Genomic DNA, 11225 nt, shown 5'->3' on the forward strand with positions numbered 1-11225 from the left:
AATACATTGGGTGTTTCTTGCTGTAGTTATGCACCATCTATCAAAAATGAACATGTACTGTGCTAAGATAATGTGATGACTCATATTTAATTTTGTGTAGAATTTATATATTTTTTTATTATAATATAAGAACCAAACAGCTGCAGGGATTGTTTAACAACACCCAGTTTTCTGATTTGTGTGTCTAAGAATTTTTTTTTCGAAAATGGTTAGTACTCTTAAAGATAAAACAGCAAAGGAGGAACAGTGATTGGAAAATTTGGTAATGCCTTGAGGTGTTTGATGTGCCTGAGTTGTATACCTAAATATGTACCAAACATATAGTTGTACTTAAAAAAAACATTGCAGTAATGTGGGGGCAAGTATTTGAGGTAAAATAATGTGTGTTACTTGTTCTGAAATGGAATAATTGAATTTCATACACTGGATTTGAAGATAGAAAGTTTGTGATTGACTGTAATGTATGTTTTCAGTCAACTGCCTATAATCAGTTTTAATATTGATTAAGATGGTGCATTAATTTGTTTTGGCAATTAAATTTTAAGTACATTTCCAGCCCTTTGTTTGATATTTTTGGTACTTAAGTGCTCGGTGTTAAGATCAACCAATTCATAAACTAAAACACCGATTTATAAAGTAGAGGTAACTGTTCACCACACAGAGGTGAAAAGAGGTAATGTGAAAATACTAAAAAACAAAGTTACCCTTCCAAACCAATTTGTGTGACAAATGAAGAAATAAAATTAACTTTTCCATCCAATGCAGTGTAACCGAACTACTTATTTTTAGATTTATTTTCATTATAACCCTTAGATTTATTAGAGATCTACGTGGGGGAAAAAATGAATAACAAGGTATATTTTAATATGTGTTAAGCTGAAGGGAAATTATTATTATCAGGTAACATTTTGATCCCAGCTTATACTATGTGCTGTCATACAAAAAATGATCCAACATAAAATCCACTTAATTGTGAACATACCGTATGCCAACCAAATAATGGTTACAAAAAGGATTTCAAAATAAATATTGAAGGTCTCATGCTTTGAGGATAATGATTGTATTTTTTTTTGTACATGCAGTTATATAAGTAAAAGTTTCAACTTTAGCACTTACCTGAATTGTTCAAGGTGGTTTTGATGAAAGTTGCTGAAATTATTCATTCATTTCCATTAGCACTGGACATACCTATACAATTGCTTAGTGAACAGGAGGCCTAATTTATTGAGTAATAAAAAAGTGACTCAATTATCTCAATTGGTAAAATATAATCAAAACAAATGTTCTGACTGACATCTGGTAACTGGAGATTATTCAATTTATTAATGTAAATAAGTTGGTTGATAGTATTCAATCATTAAGAAGTACTGTTGGTAATGCCATTATGTAGGAATTTATCTGGGAACTAAGTTATTCAGGGAAGGTTTTTAATTACAATGCTAAAAAATGGTTACTAAACACAAAAAAGATAAGATAACTTTAACTATTATCTTGTACTTCATATAACCACTAACAATAAAACCAATATTCTATCGTTAATCATTGTACATAGGCACTTGTAAGAAAACACTTGATCATCTTGTACGGGGGTTACATCTGGAAATTAATTTTATTTTTGTTAGAAGGATCATAGAGGAAAGGTCCTATGTACCTGCCGTGGCGTTACGTGTAGGCCAAAGTTTTGAAAAAAAATAAAGTTTTCTGTTAAATACCTTAAAAACCCCACTTTGGACATCCTAAGAGGGCCTTGTGCAACGGATACGTTGTAATTATTTCCAAATTTATTTTTTATTTATTAAGGACACCTGTAGGAACACCCCTATGTACCATTTCTATCACTTCCAGCCGTAAAAGTTGATGTAAAAAATAAATGTTTGTGATAAGTTCGTAAAAAACCACACTTTGGAGGCCCTAGGAGGCCCTGGAGAATCTCATACGGGGGTTACCTCTGGAAATTAATATTTTTTTGTAAGAAGGATCATAGAGGAAAGGTCCTATGTACCTGCCTTGGCGTTACGTGTAGGCCAAAGTTTCGAAAAAAAATAAAGTTTTCTGTTAAATACCTTAAAAACCCCACTTTGGACACCCTAAGATGGCCTTGTGCAACGGATACGTTGTAATTCTTTCCATATTTAGTTTTTATTTATTAAGGACACCTGTAGGAACACCCCTATGTACCATTTCTATCACTTCCAGCCGCAAAAGTTGATGTAAAAAATTAATGTTTGTGATAAGTTCGTAAAAAACCACACTTTGGAGGCCCTGGAGAATCTCGTATGGGGGTTACCTCTGGAAATTAATATTTTTTTGTAAGAAGGTTCATAGAGGAAAGGTCCTATGTACCAGCCGTGGCGTTACGTGTAGGCCAAAGTTTCGAAAAAAAATAAAGTTTTCTGTTAAATACCTTAAAAACCACTCTTTGGACACCCTAAGAGGGCCTTGTGCAACGGAAACGTTGTAATTCTTTCCAAATTTATTTTTTATTTATTAAGGACACCATTATGAACATATATATATATATATATTATTTTGGTCTGTATATCTCTTGGAGGATTTTGGGTCACCTTCATTTATGAAATACGCAACATAAAACAACATTTTGGTGGCTGTCAGAGTCCTTGGGACAACCTGTACGTTGGTTTATATAGTAAATTTAATTTTTTTTATAGTAAACAGATGTATTTATGTCACCTTGTAACTGCTTCAACGTTATGACTGCTAATTCGCTTGGAAAACAATTAAAACTTGGATGGTAATTGCCGTATTTGCGTGGAATGACTTAGGCTGTTGTTGTTCCAAGCTCTCAGTCCCTTGTGGCCGGATAGAGCCGCAGTATAGATCTAAGTTCAGCTCAGTAACAATCTATAGGTTTATTAGATTTTAATTGGTTTGGTTAGAGGTTACTAGCCGATATAGGTACCTACTGGGAATGTTACAAGATTTCGCTGCACATGATACTGGCTACTTTGCTAGTTCTGTACAGAGTAATTCCACCAAATATAATTTTAACCATATACATATACTTTAATATAATAATAACTTTTTTTTTAATTTACTTTCTCAAAAATGGACATTAGGCCTCTTCTTTTCATCCACGTTTTCAAAAACATTTGATTTGAGTTACTGTAGTGTGTCGATATAGATAGTCTGTACAAATGACAGTAAATATGCATGAAATCAGCTCCAGCTTCAAACCGCTTAAAATATATTTACGTCGACCCAAGTGTCTCCTCGGCTCCTTCAGGCCGTTATGCCTCGTCAACGTCCTCCCTTGTGTCCCCAGTGAGCCCTCAGTGTTGTGCATCGGCCAGGGACGCACCCGCGTGCGCCCTAGCATGCCAGTGAGCCAGTGCTAGTGTGTAAATATTCTTTCCAAATGACCGTGACTTTTTAAGGGTGTAAATAATGTAACAGTAATGTATTTATTAGTGTGTAAATGGTCTTGTAATTCTCGTAAATGTGTCACAGTGTCTGTATGTAAGCGCGGCCTGGCGCTCATCCGCGTCGCGAGGGGTGGCGCTCTCCCACGCCGGCCGATTCCCCCTCCCCTCCCCCGCAGCACGCGAGAGCAGTTGAACTCAGGACTCGAGCAGCGGCGGACGTGCGCTCCGCTCCGCGCTGATCGCGAGACGGGTCTATCGAGCTCACGGTCCGGCGACACCGCCACAGTACGAGCATTCGCAGCAGCCGCGCTGCCTACGTTGTGCCGCCCACGCGATTGGGTGTCCAAGTTTCGAGTTACGAGTTACGTCACGTGTCTGTCATTATAGGACGCGTAAGCTTAGTTACGCATCGCTGAACTTTCGCCGACATTATGAGTCAGTACGTAAGAACCGCGCACGCATCACGTGTCTTTGTGAGGGACATAGTTACTCATTGCTGAACCATCGCCGACGTTACGAGTCAGTACGTAAGAGCCGCGCACGTGTCACGTGCCTTTGCGAAGCAGTTGATTATCAGGAACTTTGCTACGTGGGAGAACTGCCAGTACGCGTCGGGACGAGTGGGCCGTACGAGACGGTCTCCAGGAGTCCGGGTCTTCTTGGGAAGGGCGCGCACCCCGCGACGGATCCGCCAGGCCGCGGCAAGCTCTCTGAATGCAATAAAAGAGCTCGTGGAACGATTAACATCGAGTGGTCCTTTCGATCTACCTGTCATTCTACCTCACCATCCCTCCAGGTCCCGCATTTCCCGGTCCCGGCCACGTCGGCCTGGACCCACACCTCTCCGACGAGAGCAGTACGGGCATAACAGGAATTTCTAGTAAACAGGGAAATAGGGACCAGAAGCCGAGGGACGTCAATATATTCAGGAAATAGATCCGCATCAGCTTAGTAAGCTGTAAAATTTCAAGTTCTGAATTCACCTGGAAGTATTTTTAAAGAAAGGTTGAAACTTGCAAGGAATAAGCAGTAAAACTTGTGTTTCCAAACGTAAATAATTAACGTATGAAGTTTTGTACGATGGATGGAGCTGTAGAAACATGTGTGCTCATGGGTGTGACGTGTGACATTCAATATCCGAAAAAATTTTACCTGTATTATCAACATCTCCCTAGGTTGTTTTAATACGCATCTTGCCTGCTGGTTTGGTTAGGTTAGGTATCTACAACTTATTTTAAATGCAGTCATGCTTAACCAAACAATACTAGCAGGTATGATGTATATATTAAACTAACCTAAGGTTGGGTGGTTTGTAATAGTGGTGAAATATAAGTAATTTCTAATTTTGTAATTTCCTGTTTAGGGTTGGAGTATTATTCCAATTGTTCAGTCATAAGTTTCCACCCTGCAATTTTTTACTTATAATTAATAGTGCTACTTAACGATTTAACGCCTTTATCTATGTAGGAACTTACAATTACTGCGTGTAGTGTGGAAACGTAAATACTGCTTATTTTTAGTGATTTTCAAACTTAAAAAAATATACTGCCAGATGAGTTTGCAACTTGAAATTTTTACAGCTTTCTATCTCCTGAATATATTTTTAAGCCGCTTTTGAAGCTGGAGCAGATTTCATGCATATTTATGCAAAAGGCCATGTCCATGTACCTGCTGCAAATGGTTTTTTTTGTTATGCTTCAAAAAATATTTCTTAGGAAAATCGTATTCAGGATGTTCAGGAACACATATTTAGGCAGTCAAACCAACCCACATGCAAATTAACATGATATTGCATTGCAGATAGTAATTACTGAATATATGTGCTTAACTGTATTTCATTAACATATGTCGATTTTCACTGGATATGTGTGTGAATGTAAAGTTGAACATTTGGTAAAAAGGGCAGTATTTAAAATTGCATACTCTCCCTTAGGATTTAAGAATAGATTTTCCTAAGAATACAATACTTATTTTTTCACAAAACATTAATAACTTGTATTCAATTCCATTCTGTTGCTTGTATTTGTTTACTTTTTTTTCCTCTAGAATGGATGAGAATCCCAGGAAAAGGTGCAAAGCTATTTCATCCACATCTAAGAGACATTTGTGAAGAATAGTAAATCACACAACAAACAATGAAAGTTTGTGTTCAGAATTTCATGATCTGAGTAATACAAGTACTACATTAGACTCTGAAAATAATGTACCATGTTTGAGAACAGCACCTGAAATTAAAGTTCATAATAAAGTGGAAGTCAGAGAAAATAATAAAATTTGCAGTTCATTGAAGAATGTGAGGTTGCCTATTCCATCTGGAGTAAGTGGAAGTGTCAGTAGTGATGTGCAGTCAAACTTTGATTCAGATTCTGACATAGAAAGTATCTTTGAAAGTATCTTTGAAAGTATTCCTCAAAACAATTCAAAGGAACTGTCTTCTGGTTCAGATTTAAGGAAGGATTTAGCTTTTTGGGCTGTCGATCACAACATACCACACAAAGCATTGTCTTCTTTATTAAAATAATTAACACACACACATCAGGTTGTGAAATTCCTAAAGATGCTCATACACTGTTGCTTACTCCTAGAACAATATCATTATCAGAAATGCTTCCAGGTGAATATTTTCATTTTGGCTTAGAAAAAGCTTGCAAAAGAATTCTACAAGAACATGATGTGCGGCTAGAAGTTTTAAAGGACAGTTTAGAGTTATTGGTAAAAAATGATGGATTGCCATTAGCAAAATCTTCTACCAGTTGCTTATGGCCTATTCTGTGTTCATCGTCTGCAATCAGCGATGTGTGTTTATTGTTGGTGTAGATCATGGGTATGAAAAACCATCATCTACTGTTTTTCTGCAGCAGTTTGTCAATGAAGCTATTTCTGTATTCAAGAATGGTATTGATTTTAATGATAAGCATGTTAGTGTTACTTTGCATGCACTTATATGTGATGCACCTGCGAAAGCTTTGTTGTGCATAAACATGTCCAAATTAAATAGCACAAATGTATATTAATATATATATATATATATATATATATATTTAAATATGCCATGCAGATAGCTCGAGATTGAGACGTCTCATCTGAAAATTTTTGGTTCAGACATTGGTATCTGTCGATTAAAACCTTCTGCAAATGTGGGTAATCTCACCAATATGATTATGAAAAACACTTTTTACATAAAACATATAATATCGTACTACCATAATTTTTTTTTTTTTTTTTCCAATTTCCGACTCATTATAAACAGATACTGCGCTACACAGATACTATGTACTGAACTTACTTGTGTGTAGTAATCCATCAATGATAGTGACGATTTTCGCGAAAATGATGTTGCGAAATTTCAGTTGAATATCCAAATCCTTGGTTACGTCCGGATCCTGGGTGGTTTCCATGATGTTTTTTTTTCCTTTAGGACAACAACATCTCTTGTTTGGGTTCTGTGTGCTTGGGTTTGCGTGTAAATTAATTTTATGTCAGTCATGGTTTATTGTAACTTTCTAAATGATTTTTTTTTTTTTGCAGAATTATGTGTGTTTTCTTTTGTTTTTCTGTGGAAGACAATTTGTTGCAATGGCATGTATCCACAATAACTAGCATTCTTGGAGTTAAATGCCTTTGTCAACTTTTTCAGGTACAGTTTATTGGTGGTATTGGTGGACAGGGCATTTTTTCATGTGTCAACGCAGTGCTCGGGAGATTGATGACAAATTATGCCGCATCCCAATACAGCTGGAGTGGGTTCAAAGGAAAGAAAACATTTAAAAATTTAAGGCTTTCGCAAGTTGTGCTACGTAAGTGTTTTGTTAAAGATAAGACTATTTACATTAATGTTTTTTGAAAAAGTATTGCACCGTCTTTGTGTACAACATTTCAATAGTAAATTTTACAAGGTATTCTTAAAAATATTGTACTAAACTAAATTATTAATTTTTGAAAGTTATCAGTAACTTAACAGCTTCTTATAAAATTGTTATAAAATAATTTTTCCCATGTTTTGTATGTTTGGCAATATTGTTGACTGTGAGCCAAGGCCTTATGTTCGAGTAAATACGGTATTTAAACATTTCTGCAGTATAGTGGGTAGATGGCAACAAGAAGTTGATACGCATAAAAACGTTTGCCTACATGAAAAAAAAATTACAGCGCTATAATTTAAAAATGGTATAATAACAATTATTACATTTTTTCCAACATTGCAATGCAAAATATTTTCCTTTTTTTTTGTGGAGGTGGTGGCATCGTATGTATCTGTGTCTGTTCCAATGACATTTGATGGTACCACTTCTTTTGCTATGCAAAATTTACTGAATGCAACAATAATTGTGGTTTTATTATTTTTTCCAGATGTACGGTTACATGTACCAGGGGCTACTGAAACTGAAGTGTCAGAGCAGATACAAGCTTGGTTGAAGCATGCCAAAACAAGACTTGTCAGAACATCACAGTAAGATTATATTTATATCCCATATATTATCATCATCATCAGCGCCACCTGAAAATGGTAAAACTTGCCAATGTTGGTGTGAAAATAGGAAAAGCATTGCAAAAAATTGGTGTAAAAGCTGAATAAGCTATCGCTATAGCGAAGATGAGCCCACGGTGCATTCATTATTTACGAATTTTTTTCCTACACAATCTATGGGAAAATGGTGGTGCCGATGATAATTATCGTTATAGCGGATTTCATGTTATAGACCGTACTCGCTATGACAGACTGTTACTGTACTTATGTGTTTCCAAGTTCTATTAGTTACATACCACGACAATAAATTGACATTTTATGATTATAGTGCTTCTGCTTGGATAGTATAACATTGGTTCCATGTTAAAGCAGTGTACTGGGATTACGCAGGGAATGTGGGAAATGTACTGGAAATGTACAGGAAATTAAAAGGACACCTTTGCTGGACACCCTGAATGTAGCTTACAAAGCATATGGAATGAATAACTTACTTTTCAGCTGCACTTGTACAAGAAATGGCCATTTTACTCTGCAAAAGCACAAGCTATCACAAAATATTCTTGTCACAGTAGGGAGTTCCAGGGCCACCAAGTGCTCCACGATGAATTCCGTAGATAACTATCACTTTACAGTTAGTTATTTTGGTGGCCATTTTGAAATACAAAATAATTGCAATCCAGGGGACAATCAGAATCCCTTGCATAGTGTACAAAATAAAGCTTTTGTGAAACGTTTCTGTCCGTCTGTAAGATCTAGTGAATGACTGAAAGGAAGTATCTAGATTAGAGTTATACTCAAACTAGGACTGGTGTTGTTACTGTAGGAAGCATGGAACTGTTTTTTACTGAGGAAAAATAATATTGACGTAGATAACCGAAAAAATAATTTAAAGTAGGCATCTGCGAGAACTCAAATTTTTGAGCCGAGTCACGCTTGAATTAAAAACTGGAGCTTGAAATATCCAAGGCTAAAAAAAAAATTGAACTTATGAGTTTTTATTTGTACCATAATAAGCACAACTGCTTAGTGATGCTGCATTTTATTTAATGTAAATTTTGTATAAAAATAAGCTTCATTCAAAACTTGTGACCTTTCTGGAAAACTTGCTCTAACTCAGCTTCAGTTCAAAAACCTGTTCTTGCAGATCCCTAATTTAAAGAAAAATATTATCTTGTGTCTAGTCCTTAATGGTATCGGCACATAGTATCGCCAGAATTGGCCCATAAGAATCTGTAGTAATGGAATTGATCAAAAGTTGTATCAGTCCAGCCCTACTATTTTGTTACAGTAGAACCTCGTTTTTACATATTTCAAGGGACCAAGAAAAAATAATTAAAAATCAGGAGAAACGTAAAAGGAGAGAAGTGTTTGAAAATTTGTTTTATTCTTACTATGGTGGAAACAAGCAAATACACACAACACCAAATAAAAAAGAGAAGATTACATTTTTACTATAACAATTATCTCACATGGTGAAAACAATAAATCCACCCAAACTTGCAGTAATTCACGATTAATGTTTATTTAAAGTTGAAGATTAAAATTTTGGTTATTGAAGAAAGGATGTGAATGTTGAGCATCTTAAAACGTCTACTATTAATGGTGAGATTTTATCACACAATTCTTATTTCTGACTTTGTGTATAATCGCTTGTTAATATTGCTTTAATTTCAGAAATTTTATAGCAAACATTTGTTCTAAAATAACACGGCTACAGAACATAAAAGGTTAAAAAAAACTTTTCAGATGTAATGTTTGGAAATTCAGTGCTGCCAATCGTCTTTCTGCAATATTTCTTATGTGGTAAACCGAAAATTGCCGAACATGCACGAAGTTGCCATATTTACAAGAATTTTGTATGTTGCTTTTAAAGTTGTTAGTGGTACCACCGTAGTACAATATTTATTTAATTAAAAACTCCACTATGCAACTTAATTCTTAAGCATTATTCATTACAGTTCAAAAGGGAGAGATAAAATATCAACTTAATTGTCACGTTCACGTCACCAAAGATTTGTTTACAATGGGTAAAGAAGCTGCCATGACCTCAAAACATGCAATCATGTATAATAAGTAAAGTTTACTCTATTCGCTTTCAACTTTTATCGTTCCATCACAACTTTTCTGACGATTTTCAATTAAATACAGCACTGTTACAACGTAAATTGAAGGAAACACTTTTGTTTAACACGGGAAAATAATGCATTAATACTGTAGGGAAAATGACGGTGCAAGTGAAAAAATACGTTAATCACGGGAATTCGTTGATCCCGGGTTTGTACAAATGAGGTTCTATTGTACTTTTATCAATTGTTCAGGCAAGCGACAGGGATAGGTACATCCAGCATATCAATTAAGAGAGCATATTTTTTGAAAAGTTTTCGGAACTGTTTCACTTTGTGTACTGAAGGAAATGTGATGGGCCATCACTGTCTCTAGTAATGATCATAACGATGGAAGCTGCTAACGGCTAGGGTTTTCTTTTCAAAAGTTGGATTTCAAAAAGTCTTTCCAGTGGTGAACGGACTATACTTTTAATACAGCAAAAAACCCGCTGTAAGCATGTACATATTTTGTTTAACACTGCAGTGTTTTGCAACAATAAGGAATAAATAACTTTTTAACTGTGAATAAGTGTGTATCATTTGCTCACTACAAAAGAGTGGTTGGCTTTTCCTACCACTGTCTTATTTATTTTAAATGTCATAAAATAATTATTTTAAATGTTTGGTAATTAACAGATGGAATTATGGTAATTCAGAGACTAAACATGTTTTTATTTCCAATCTTCCAGCATCATGCGCATTTTGGTGTTATGAAATGCACTCATTCATGTTTTGAAATGTTCACTACAAATGTTGACCCAACACACAAACCGTGATGGATTTCCCTTTAATTTGTTTATTTATGTAGGCATAACATGGGTGATGTCTAAACACTACATTATATATATATATATATATATATATATATATATATATATATATATATATATATATTTTCTGACACTGGTCAGAAACTGGCAACTTCCTGAAAAAAGAAAATACCATTCTTAGTAATACAAAGGCTATATATATATAATGAATTTTACCAGGACATGTATTATTGTGCCAAATGAATGTTTAAAAATACCTTGCATATAATATTTTGATACTCTACTTTGTAAACTATAGAATACTTTGTAGAAATATTGCAGAATTAAACTTTTACTTACACTTATTAACAGGTTTTGTTTTTTAACTGCCTTCATGCAACAATAATGTCTTGATTTAAAGCTACTAAGCCTAACCAAAATACTTACCAGACCAGTCTCCAGCTGCGAACGAGTCTCCTCAAAACTCGGTCCAATCTTCAGCGTGACCTACTCTGGCTTT

At 35.2% G+C, this 11225-nt stretch overlaps 1 long non-coding RNA gene across 1 annotated transcript; it reads left to right on the forward strand.

Moving 5' to 3' along the window:
* The first annotated feature begins 6439 nt into the window (after positions 1 to 6439).
* On the forward strand, positions 6440 to 10482 carry LOC134529007 (uncharacterized). The gene is made up of 2 exons (XR_010074434.1): positions 6440 to 7180; positions 7734 to 10482. It is a non-coding gene; the product is annotated as an uncharacterized LOC134529007 (long non-coding RNA).
* The last annotated feature ends 743 nt before the right edge of the window (positions 10483 to 11225 follow it).

Source organism: Bacillus rossius, chromosome 2, assembly GCF_032445375.1.
Source record: "Bacillus rossius redtenbacheri isolate Brsri chromosome 2, Brsri_v3, whole genome shotgun sequence".
In the NCBI taxonomy this organism is placed as follows: Eukaryota; Metazoa; Arthropoda; class Insecta; order Phasmatodea; family Bacillidae; genus Bacillus; species Bacillus rossius.